This window comes from Centropristis striata, chromosome 21 (assembly GCF_030273125.1).
Source record: "Centropristis striata isolate RG_2023a ecotype Rhode Island chromosome 21, C.striata_1.0, whole genome shotgun sequence".
Taxonomy (NCBI): Eukaryota; Metazoa; Chordata; class Actinopteri; order Perciformes; family Serranidae; genus Centropristis; species Centropristis striata.
Window position 1 is genome coordinate 19,525,130 of NC_081537.1, and position 11,305 is coordinate 19,536,434.

Consider the following 11,305-nt stretch of genomic DNA (forward strand, 5'->3'; position numbering starts at 1 on the left):
AGGGGTGGGAGAAGCAATGCTCTCTGTCTCTCGTCCAATCCCTGCTCCGAGGATGCCTCTGAGTGTGTCAGTAGGTCTGTGCGTGTGTGAACAGATAGAAATGGAAATTTTCTTTTTATGTATTTAACTATAAGGATTAAATGGAGCAGTTTTTCCACTCATATGAACACTCCATTCTGCATGTCTTCTCCTATCTTTAGTTTTCCTCAATCCACAATAAAAGGGTTAAATCTTCATGACACAATCATGCAAAGAAGGATCAAAACTATCTGGCTTGTTTTATCCATTTTGGCAGAGAAGAACAAAGCTTGCAGGAGCCTTGCTCACATCTTCTGCATGTACGTAAGAACAGAACATCAAATCTATATTTATTGTATTGGAGCAACATGACCCAGACAACTGTTTCATTAGTGCAGGCAGAAGCTTGGGATTTTTAGTGCATCTGTGGGGAAAGGTCGAGGGTGCAGTAGAACATCCTGCTGCAAAGACTAAAGAAGGATAGGAGAAATTTATAGAGGGATTAAAAGGAATTTGCTTTTTAGGTTGATTTGTGTGTGTGTGTGTGTGTGTGTGTGTGTGTGTGTGTGTGTGTGTGTGTGTGTGTGTGTGTGTGTGTGTGTGTAATGTTTTAATCCTAAAGAAAGGAAAGAAGGATGGAGTGAGGAATTAAGTATTCAAAAACTTGGAAGGAGGTATTAAATGAAACATCAAGACTTAAATGGAAATTCTGCTATTTTTATACCTGAGTTTTACTTTCATAAGTGTGTCAGTATTGGTAAGTTTGCCATCGTGTCTTTATTATAAGTGCAGATCTAAAGGTGAGACACAGGAAAAAAATAGATTTGGCCTCCAAGTGGAAAGCAAGCGTTTATTTGACTACATGTTGTCTATTTGGACAGTAGATGTCTCCTGAACAGTTTGATTCCTGTATTCTTAAGTTTCCACAGATCTTGATTCTTGATTTATCAATGGCCTGTTTTACAGAACATTTTGTTCCTAAAAACATGAAATGTTTTTGGGGAGGTATTTTTCTGATTTACGGAGTGATAAAATAGATATATAAAATTCCCTCTACATAAACATTTGGCTAGAGATTTGGACCTGTTTACATATTATCACATATGTAACAAGACAACACCTAATTTATATATTTAAATGTACAACCTCAGATTACAAAAGTAACTGTCTTAACATAAGTGTTTTTTTGTTTTGTTTTTAACTTTGTTTATTAAGTTTTTTCACAATAGAACACAGACATACAGGAACACTCAGAACAGAATCCCCACCCCAAAAAGTATAAATAAATAAATATATAGATAGATAAATAATAATAATAATGATGAATAAATAGATGAATAAATCTAAGACAATATAAGTTAAATATGTTGTAAAAGAGGACATATATAAACATAAAAATGAGAGAATTTTACAGAAAACAAACAAAAAAACAAACAAGCAAAAAACATTGGAGAAGTACAGTACATACTGAAGAGTATTTAAGCGGGTTGTCATCTAAGCACTATGAAATCTGTGGTTGTCCTAATTAACTCGAGTCATGCAGCGCTGATTTCTCTTCCACATATCTCAGAAAAGGTTGCCAATTCTTATTGAATTTGCCAGCTGAACCTCTAAGTGTGTGTTTTATTTTTTCCAATTTCATATGATATAATGTACTTTTGATCCAAAGTGTGTGGGATGGAGGGATGGCATCTTTCCATTTCAGAAGGATTAGGCGACGGGCGAGCAAGGTACAGAAAGCCAGAAAGTCACACTGGGCATTGTTCAAACTGTAAACAGCGGACGGTACTCCAAAAAGAGCAATGATGGGGCCGGGGGCTATAGATACCTGCTGGACCTCAGAGAGTGTTTTAAACATCGAAGTCCAGTAGGTCGTCGGTTTGGAGCAGCTCCAAAACGTGTGTAAATATGAGGATGGGGTCATTTTACAATGGTTGCACGCTGGATCTATGTCTGGGAATCTCTTTGATAACTTCTCTTTGGTCCAGTGAGCTTGATGCAAGATTTTACACTGTATTAGTCCATGCCTTGCACAGATAGAGGAGGTGTGGACTCTTTTTAATATTGCGTCCCAGGTTTCATCAAGTATGTTCTCATTTAAATCCTGCTCCCATCTATGTTTAATGGTGTCAAGGGACAGGGATTTTTGGGGTAAATTATACCTTTAAATGACTGCACAGGTGCCAATAAAGAGTCGATATCAGAGCTCTGGAGATATTCTGGAAAATGAGGCAGCTGTTTTCGGATAAAATCACGCAACTGTAAGTATCAAAAGAAGTGTGTACGTGGAATAAGAAATTTAGTGTGCAATTGTTGAAAGGAGACAAAGGAACCATCTATGAAGAGGTCCTGCTGTGTGCGCAGTCCTCTGTTTTGCCACTGCAGAAACACGCTGTCCTGAAGAGAGGGCGAAACATGTGATTTGCATGGATTGGGGATTTCAGTGAAAAACTATGCCATCCGTAGTGCCGGTGGACCTGCTTCCATATTCTAAGTGTTGTTCAGACTAAAATATTTCTTGTGTACGGGGCGGTGTCTGAGGCTAGAGGTGCATAGATTAATGCTGACAATGAGGACGGGGCACAGGATCTAGCTTCAAGAGTACACCACGGGGGGCATCGGCACCTGGATCCTCATATAGCCAATGGAGAATAGGTCAAATATTAGCAGCCCAATAATACAACTGAAAGTTGGGCAGAGCCATACCACCTAACACCTTTGGACATTGTAGATAGGCTCTATTCAATCGTGGACTCTTATTATTCCAGATGAAGCTGGATATGAGAGTGTCTAGGCGTTTAAAAAATGACATGGGAATGTACACTGGAAGACATTGAAAAAGATAGCTAAATTTGGGCAAAACATTCATCTTTATAGCATTTATTCTACCAGCGAGCGACAGATGTAGAGGCATCCAGCGTTTAAGGTTCTGCTCTACCTCGGTTACTAGTGGGTTGAAATTCTCTTTGATGAGTCTGCCCATACTATTTGTAATTTGCACCCCTAGATACGTGAACTGATCATGAGTAACCTTAAAGGGAAATGTGTGAAAAGAATAAGTGCAGACCAGGGAATTAATAGGAAACACCTCACTTTTCTGAAGGTTTATTTTATACCCTGGTGGTAAAAACGAGATAAAGTGCCTTATTGGCTGCCCTTTACATGGGCAAAAAATGATTTGGTGCCCTCTAGGGTGCCCCTTCATACAATAAATTATGGTGATGTGCCCTCTAGAGCAAGAAAATTTGATAATATGCCTAAATGAGTGCCCTTCTAGTGCCCTTCTGCCCATCTGGTGCCTCAATGGTTGAAAAAGTGTTGCTAAAGTGCCCTCTAGAGTGGTGAAAACAAGAGAAAATGCCTTATTGGCTGCCCTACACATGAAAAAAATTATTGATTGCCCTCTAGGATGCCCCTTCATACAATTATCTATGATGTTGTGCCCTCTAGAGATTCTATAATACAGTATCACCCAACTGGGAAACATGTTATGTAAGGTGTTTGCTCTCATTTAGCTCTCAAAGTGCACAAAATTGATGCATTTTACTTAAAAATCTACACATTTTCTCCCGGGGGGTTATGCCCCCGGAACTCCCTACATGGCTTGGTTCGATGGTTTTAATTGTCAATACCATATCATTAAATACTTTGATCTGGATTTCCTTTAACTTAATGCTAATCGTAATCAAGGATGAGGACTATTTCATCAAACATCATGCATCATCGCTTTTTGCACGCTGGTGGGCCCCCATGTTGTGCGGAATGTGCCTTTTTATTTTTTCGCCCCTGCCCTTCAAACAGTCTGAGTCCACCATTGCCCATCAGGACCCCTCCTGTGTTTTTCCTAGTCAGAGTCTCTGTTCTGTCACAGACACACACAGTTCCTGAAGTCCTATTGGAATCCGACACCTGTTCCCAGGCCAGCAGGATGCCCGGCAGGATGCCAGGCAGAGTAGATCCATGTGGCCTGGTTTACTTTTTCCTCTGTGTTTCCTCGGATGTTTACATCTAAAAACATTGTCCAGCCAGATAATGTTAGCCTAGACGACAGAAGGAACGCAGTGAGCTTTTCTCCTGATGGCCAAAGTCACATGATGCTGTGAAATGTCAATCACAAAAAGCACAGCTAATACATGAAAAATAGATGCAAGAGCACAAATTTAACTACAGAAGTCCAGTTGTGTCTGCAGCAGTTTATTACTACAGCTTTAAGTCTAGAAGCATAAAGATAATTCACTACTTCACTACATTTATATGCACAGCTTAATGTTTATTTAGTGCCGTCAGAGGGCGGACAGCTTTGATAGAGATGAGAGATGCACTTATATGAGAGTAACTGCACTGATTTCTTTGTCTCATGATCTCTGGGGAGGATACAAATGGATAGCTGAGCTATCAGAGGGAGAGAGACAAAGATGTGTACCAAAAAAATGTTAGCTTGTGACTAAGTGCTCCTGGGTGAAGAATAAAACATATCTTTCACCTATACACAAGATGACATTTACCTGAGAGCGCTGGAACTTGTGGCCGGAGAGAACGGCCGAGTCTGAATGATAGATTGGGGGGTATGTTGAGGAATTTAAGTGTGACCATCTTCCAGTGTTTGTTCATTCTGGAGCGAAGTGCAAGGTCTTATGATGCCTTGCTTTTATGATATAACAACATCCTTGTTTCCCTAACCTCCTTTCGTTCTCCTTGCTCCATCACTCTCTGTTTGCCTTTGGGCTTGCTTTGGTTTTTGCACACTAAGGCACACTAACCCCTGACCCCTTCACCCATTATATAACAATCTAGTCCGTCGTCTTCTGTTTTCACCAACAACATGTCGCTAATGCTCTCTAATGCCGTTTAAGGCTCCATAATACAGAAGAACTGCCTTCAACATGATCAAGTTAACCCACCACTGGAATGCTAAATGTTGATATGAGGAAATTCTTGGAGAAAGCGGACCAAATGTAACATTTTTGCCCTCTAGAAAGATGTGATTGGTCACAAGAGAGGAGTATCTTCCGCCTTTTCCAGGCTTGCCCCCTGCGCACTTAAGGTCATCATTCACAGCACTTAATCAGTTACTTTCAACAATTTCTCCGCCTCTACATACCCACACACACAGACACAGAGCATTTGAGGTTAGGGCTGCAACATGTTTAAACGTTTGACTCCTATCCCCTTTCCTTCTCACTGAACTTTCCTAACCCTAACCCCAACAAACAAACACATCCTTCCTGCACGGGTGCTGTGTACAGCATGCGTCTGGCCCTCTGGCAGCTGCAAGACCAACAAAACAAATGGTCCCATGACGGAGGGTTCTTACAGATATTAAGAGGATCAGAATCTGGAACTGGACTTACATAACTGTAGCTTTATACTAACAAAGCAACCAATACAAAGGCCAAAACAATACAACTCTGTGTTGTATGATCCCCTCGTCCTTCCACCGTCCAACCTACTTATTCCTGTTCAGGTTATTTCATGATTGTAACCTCCAATCCAATGACCTGATTTCAGATCAGGCAAGTGGAAGAGATCAGGATACTGCTGACATGTTGCTGCCAATAAACCTATGTCTACCTAAACAACCAAATCAGACTATTAAACAGCATTCAGAGAAACAAGATTCTCACACAGTATAAACAAATATTTTAAGTATCATCATTATCAGCCCCCAGCAATGACTCAGCTCAAAGTTATTTATATGAACTCTGAGGGATACTGATTGGAACACTGGTTCTATGAGCACAGTCAGCTTCCCCTATGGGCTTTACTCCTGTTTACTGAACTGGTGAAAATAAAATACCTTCTTCATGCACAGGAATCTTTAATTGCAATAGCAATGGCTCCATTCCTGTGAAAGAAAAATTCTACACGCAGGCATTGCACCAGACCGTTGTGGTGAAGAGGGAGCTGAGCTGAAAGATGAAGCTCTTGATTTTGAGGTCCATCTATGTCCGACTCTTGCCACGGTCATGAGCTTTGGGAATTGAGTAAAAGAATGAAATCACAGATACAAGTGGCCAAGTGGCTGGGCTCAGCCTTAGAAATCTGGTGAGGAGCTTGGACATCTGGAGGAAGCTCAGAGTAAAGACGCTTCTCCTTTACATCGAAAAGATGCTTTCAGAGCGGCTCCCTTTGGAGGTTTTTCAGACACGTCTAACTGGTAAGAGGCCCCAAGGTCGACCCAGAACATGTTTTTTATAAATAGTGGTCGCCAGTGCTGTGTTGGCCGTGTTCAACCAATTAATTTACACTTACATCTGGAAGTAGGGTGAGGATCTTAGACTTCTGTTGGGAGCTCGGAGTTAAGCTGCTTCTCTTTTGCGTTGACTATCTCTGGAGTTTTTTCTGGACACGTCTAATTGGTAAGAGGTCCTAAGGTCAACCCACAGTCCAACTGTTTTTTATAAATAGTGGTCGCCAGTGCTGCACTGGCCGTGTTCAACCAATCAACGTACACTTGCATCTTAGGACCAATCACTGTACACTTAAGCTTAAACACTGTTGCTTGTGTGCTGGGACAGTATCTACACTGCAACAGGAGCTAAATAAGTCCATGAAATACTAAGAACTACGATTGTTTGTAGAAAGAAGGATTCTTAGAACTATGAAGAAGTTCCTGAAAAGTTCAAATGTCTGGGTATCAATTCCTTAACTGAAGCTCAACAAAAGGTGGGTCATGCAGGACAATGAGCCTAAAAACACAACATAAATGTTATGTTCTGGACTGTCTGATTCAAGGTCCAGACTTTTATCCAACAGAACTGTTGAGGAAAGACGTGAAGAGATCAGCTAAAGTGAGGAAGCCCACCAACATTACTGTGATGAAGCAGTTTTGTGAGGAGGAACGGGTCAAATTTCCTTCAAGCTGATCGGTGGGACTGATCAGCAGTTGCAGAAATTGAAAACATTGTGGTTACTGCTGCTCAAGCGGGGTCACACCAGGTAAGGTAAGGAAGGCAAAAAAGTTCACAAAATGTTTCCAACAAAGATCATCAGAGAAAAATGTTTGATACATGTGCTCGATTTGTTTAATGGCTCCTCTGAATGTATTTTTACGACTTGGATGAAGGTCTTGTAAATCACATATCTGCAGAGAAACAGGCATTTTTAAAGAGTTCTCGCAGCACTATATCTGATTCGATTTATTTATTTTCCAGGAAATAACATGAATAGAGCCCTTTCTCCCCGTTCTCCATAGGAGCTATTAAATTGTTCCCTTGAGCAACAGTTTCCGTCCTACATTGAAAAGGAAAGAATTTTTTTTTTAACACTATCATAGGCTGTGACTCAGCCAACTGGAGACTGGAGTTTGTTTGTTCCTGTTTTCAAAGACAACCGACACACATTGACTGCAATCAACTGTGTTGGACAATTCTGAAGTGACAGCTGAGGTTAGTGTCATTTCAGACAAGATACTTAAAATAACTGACATTTAGAAAATCTGTCTGGGTTTGAGATAGCAGGTCAGACTGCAGGACAAATCTCCTAGAAACCATCAGGGGTCAATCATACCTCGCAGCAAATCAAAAGAACATAACATAACAGTCTAGAAAGCTTTATATAAAGAGGTACATTGAGAAAGCAGGGCAGAGTAGTTCACTGAAACATGAATAGTTTGCTAGCAAAAAAGAGTTTCAGATATCGTTGATTTGTTCGTTAACTAGCGAGTCGCCCCAATTTTGCAGAAGTAGGAAGAAACGAGACTGGTCTCCCATCAAAATCAACAATATAGGGTGTTTGTACAGGCAGCAAAATACAACTCAAATTTACTTTACTTTACTTTAAGTAGTCGTAAAGATTGATGCCGATGTGGAGTTTAAAAGGTGGGACTCACAGTCGGGGCGGGAGGTGAGTTGGATGTGTCAAAAAAGCTGGACTTTCACCCATGAGAACGGGGTTTGTGTTCAGTGTGATACAAAGTAAAATGGGCAACTTACATTTTCTATTTAGCTTCTGTGGCTCCTATTTTGAGAATCACGTTTTTATGCAACTTACGGTAGTCACATCCCCCTTGTAACCACTTCACTTCTGGTATTTACGTATATTTAATTACTGTTTAAACTGTCTTTTATAACGCCTAAGCAGGACGTTTTTGCCCTAAACCTAGGTCAGTGGTTTTGTCTAAATTCAATGAAACCGCGAGCCTGGCTAACGCCAGACTATATCACAAATGAGATATAGTCTGGTTACCAGCCATTAATTTTTCCGCCAATCGTATCAATTATACCAGATGACGTATGTGGAGCGACAGAAATTAGAGGAAGCATCGATCATGAACATGACTGATGTTTACATAGCCAGACTAGCCCATCTCTACTTTGGGACTAAAATACTCAATTCTGCAGCATCTTCTGGCTCTGGCTGCTCTATAGTTTCAGCTCACAGTCTACCGGCAGTGTTGGTGTGTGTGTGTGTGTGTGTCTGTGTGTGTGTGTCTGTGTCTGTGAGAGAGTGTTGCTTGCTGCTTTGCTTCTCCAGTTCTCACTTTCTGCAAGATTATTTATTTTTACGCCTTATTCCCCCCTCATGTCATTCAACCACACACATCCACTGTTTTTATGGGCAATAGACGAGCTGCTGCAGATCTCTCAATGGTTCCGCTGTCCCCCGGCTCGCATGTGAAATCACCGGCATTACAGCAGCGAGCGGTAGCGGGGCTAGTTGGTAGATTAGGCTTTTGCCAAATCCTGTCTGAAGCAAGGCTAAAACATCCTTTTTGGTGGTGATAAAGGAGTGTAAAGTCAAACGTTGTTCTTCTTTTAAAATAAACTTTGGCTGTAAACTATCTAGAACACTGTCTACAGCTAGATCGAAAGAGAGCTTCGCTTCTGCTGCAGCCATGTTGGATCCGTAAGAAAACTACAAAACAACAAGCGTCCGTCTGTCAAGTAGTACGCGTCATCTTCTCGCCATCCCTCCCTGTTCTGTGATTGGATCCCTAAAACAGGGCGAAGAAACGGCCTTAGACACCAGACCCCTTGGCAGTTCGAAATTTAGCGTGCAAGGCAGCATGGGTATACCCAGACTATGAAACCGCAGCCTTTTTTACAACCATGATCCATATGTGTATGTATAATGTATGTGGTACATAATGTATGTGGTATCATTAGAGCAATCCACCATACTGTGAACCGTGAAACGCTCATATGGATCATTCTGACACACGCTCAAATGCGTCTTTATGGATGGCATTGACAAATTATTCTGTTGTTTAGGTTGGAGATCTTGTTGGCAGAAACACAAGCATTGAAGCCAAGCAATGTACTGCTGTGACAGACAGGGGTAACAGCAAAACATATTTTAACCACCAAAAAAAGAAAGCAATATCAGTTTAAGTGTAGGACATCATGTAAAAAAAGAAGTGGACTTCTTGGCTGGGGGTTTGAGCCAGATGTGACCATATTTGAATGAAAGGATGGAGCTGTGGAGGAGTGAGGGGTTGTCGATCATAAGATAGCCAAGCCTTAAAACATACCCCGATGAACCGTCTATTTTACCATAATTTACCAAATAAATATCATTGAAGACCTGAAACTAATGACACCATGAATTAATTTAGGAAAATGTTAACTGAAGTAATAAATCAAGTGAGAAGCAAGGTCATTTCCCCATAGACTTCTATATAATCTGACTTCTCTTTGCAGCCAATAGAGTCGCCCCCTGCTGGCTATGAGAAAGAATGCACAATTTTAAGGCACGTCTGCATCGGCTTCACTGAACAGATCAGTCACACCACCAACTGACTATATATGTTGTGATAAAATATGCTGTAAGATACAAACTTAAGTAAGGCAGCTGCAGGATTTCACACATTCAGTGATACTTTTGGTGCATACACTTACCGCACCGCAGGCATACAAGCAAGACGGGTCCAACAGATAGTATAGGTGTCATGTCATTTGTGTTTGCAGCAACCCAGCTCATTTGTTTTTCTTTCCGCTGGAGGCTGTGCGGGTGTCAGACAAAACAGGGATAAGCAAAGCTGACAATGTACACACATATGCATGGATGATGTTAACATAAAGCCACACACACACATAATCTACATGCACAATATTTCCCCAATAGCCAAACAATTTCACAACACAGTTCTGTATTAGAAGAGTAACTTCCCTTTTTGGTTCCAGAGAGTACAAAGGAATTTATCACAGGATGTCTTCTTGTTAGTTTTACGATGCTAAACACTATTTCTTTTCAGCTTTTAGCCTCTTCCATACAAGGCAACAAAACACCTTCCAAAGGTTTCACTGACTCATCAGCCAATACAGACCTATTGTAATACTGAACACTATATTGAGCTGCTCAGTCAGCTGCACATAGTCTTCACACCAATTGCACCACATTGATCTTGTTTGTAAATTAACAGCTGTTGAACAAAGAGGTCGAACTGAAGAATAAACATTTTGATTTTGATTGCATTTCGTGGACCTCAGCAGAGCCACACCTCCTTTTTTTAGCCAGCATGGCCGAAGTGAGACAAGGAAAATTTAAATTTTAAATTAAACATGTAACAAGGTGTAATATTACTTATCTTGTCCAAATATCATATGAAAGACTTTCAGCGTTGAATATTTTTTATTTTTAATGGACAGGGGATCTTAACGTAACCAGAAGGAAAATAGGGACTGAATAGGAAAAAACTGCTGTAATTTCCTCTGAATGTTTGGATTTGATTTTCTAATGATATAATAAGCTTATGATACATCCTATAGATCAGAAGATTCAAATCAGGAGACTTTGAACATACTATTTTTAAATAATACGAAATATGCAATGTTTGCATTGATTTGAGTCAATTATTCATGAAAATTGGATGAACTTGTGTTTTTGATGAAAATAAAAAGATCTCCTAAAGGTATTTGTTGTGTGACGAATAGGACAAGTTAGCTATAAGTGAGGTAATTGTAAAATGTGTTAGCAAGCTGAGGCACTAATAATACTCCACAGATTTTAGATTTATAACACAAGTTGCATCCTCCTGTCAAACTGCTTTAGTTTAACATACAAAATATATTTATCCTAAGCTGACACTGATGTTGGTCATACTGAGTGTCAGGATCCCACAGTTTTACATTCATCCTCAAGGCTGTATACACCTGTGTCCACATTCTTAAAAATTGTTTTTGGTTTGTCAGCTCATAATTACTCAGTTATGGGTTCTTTATTCTGTTGGTAGTACATCAAACCACATAGCTGCTTTCAAGCATGATTCTGTTGTTTGCCAGAACTGACAGGAAGGTATTCAATACACAGCCAATAGAGAGCAAGTCATTGTTTCCTCTCTGGTGGG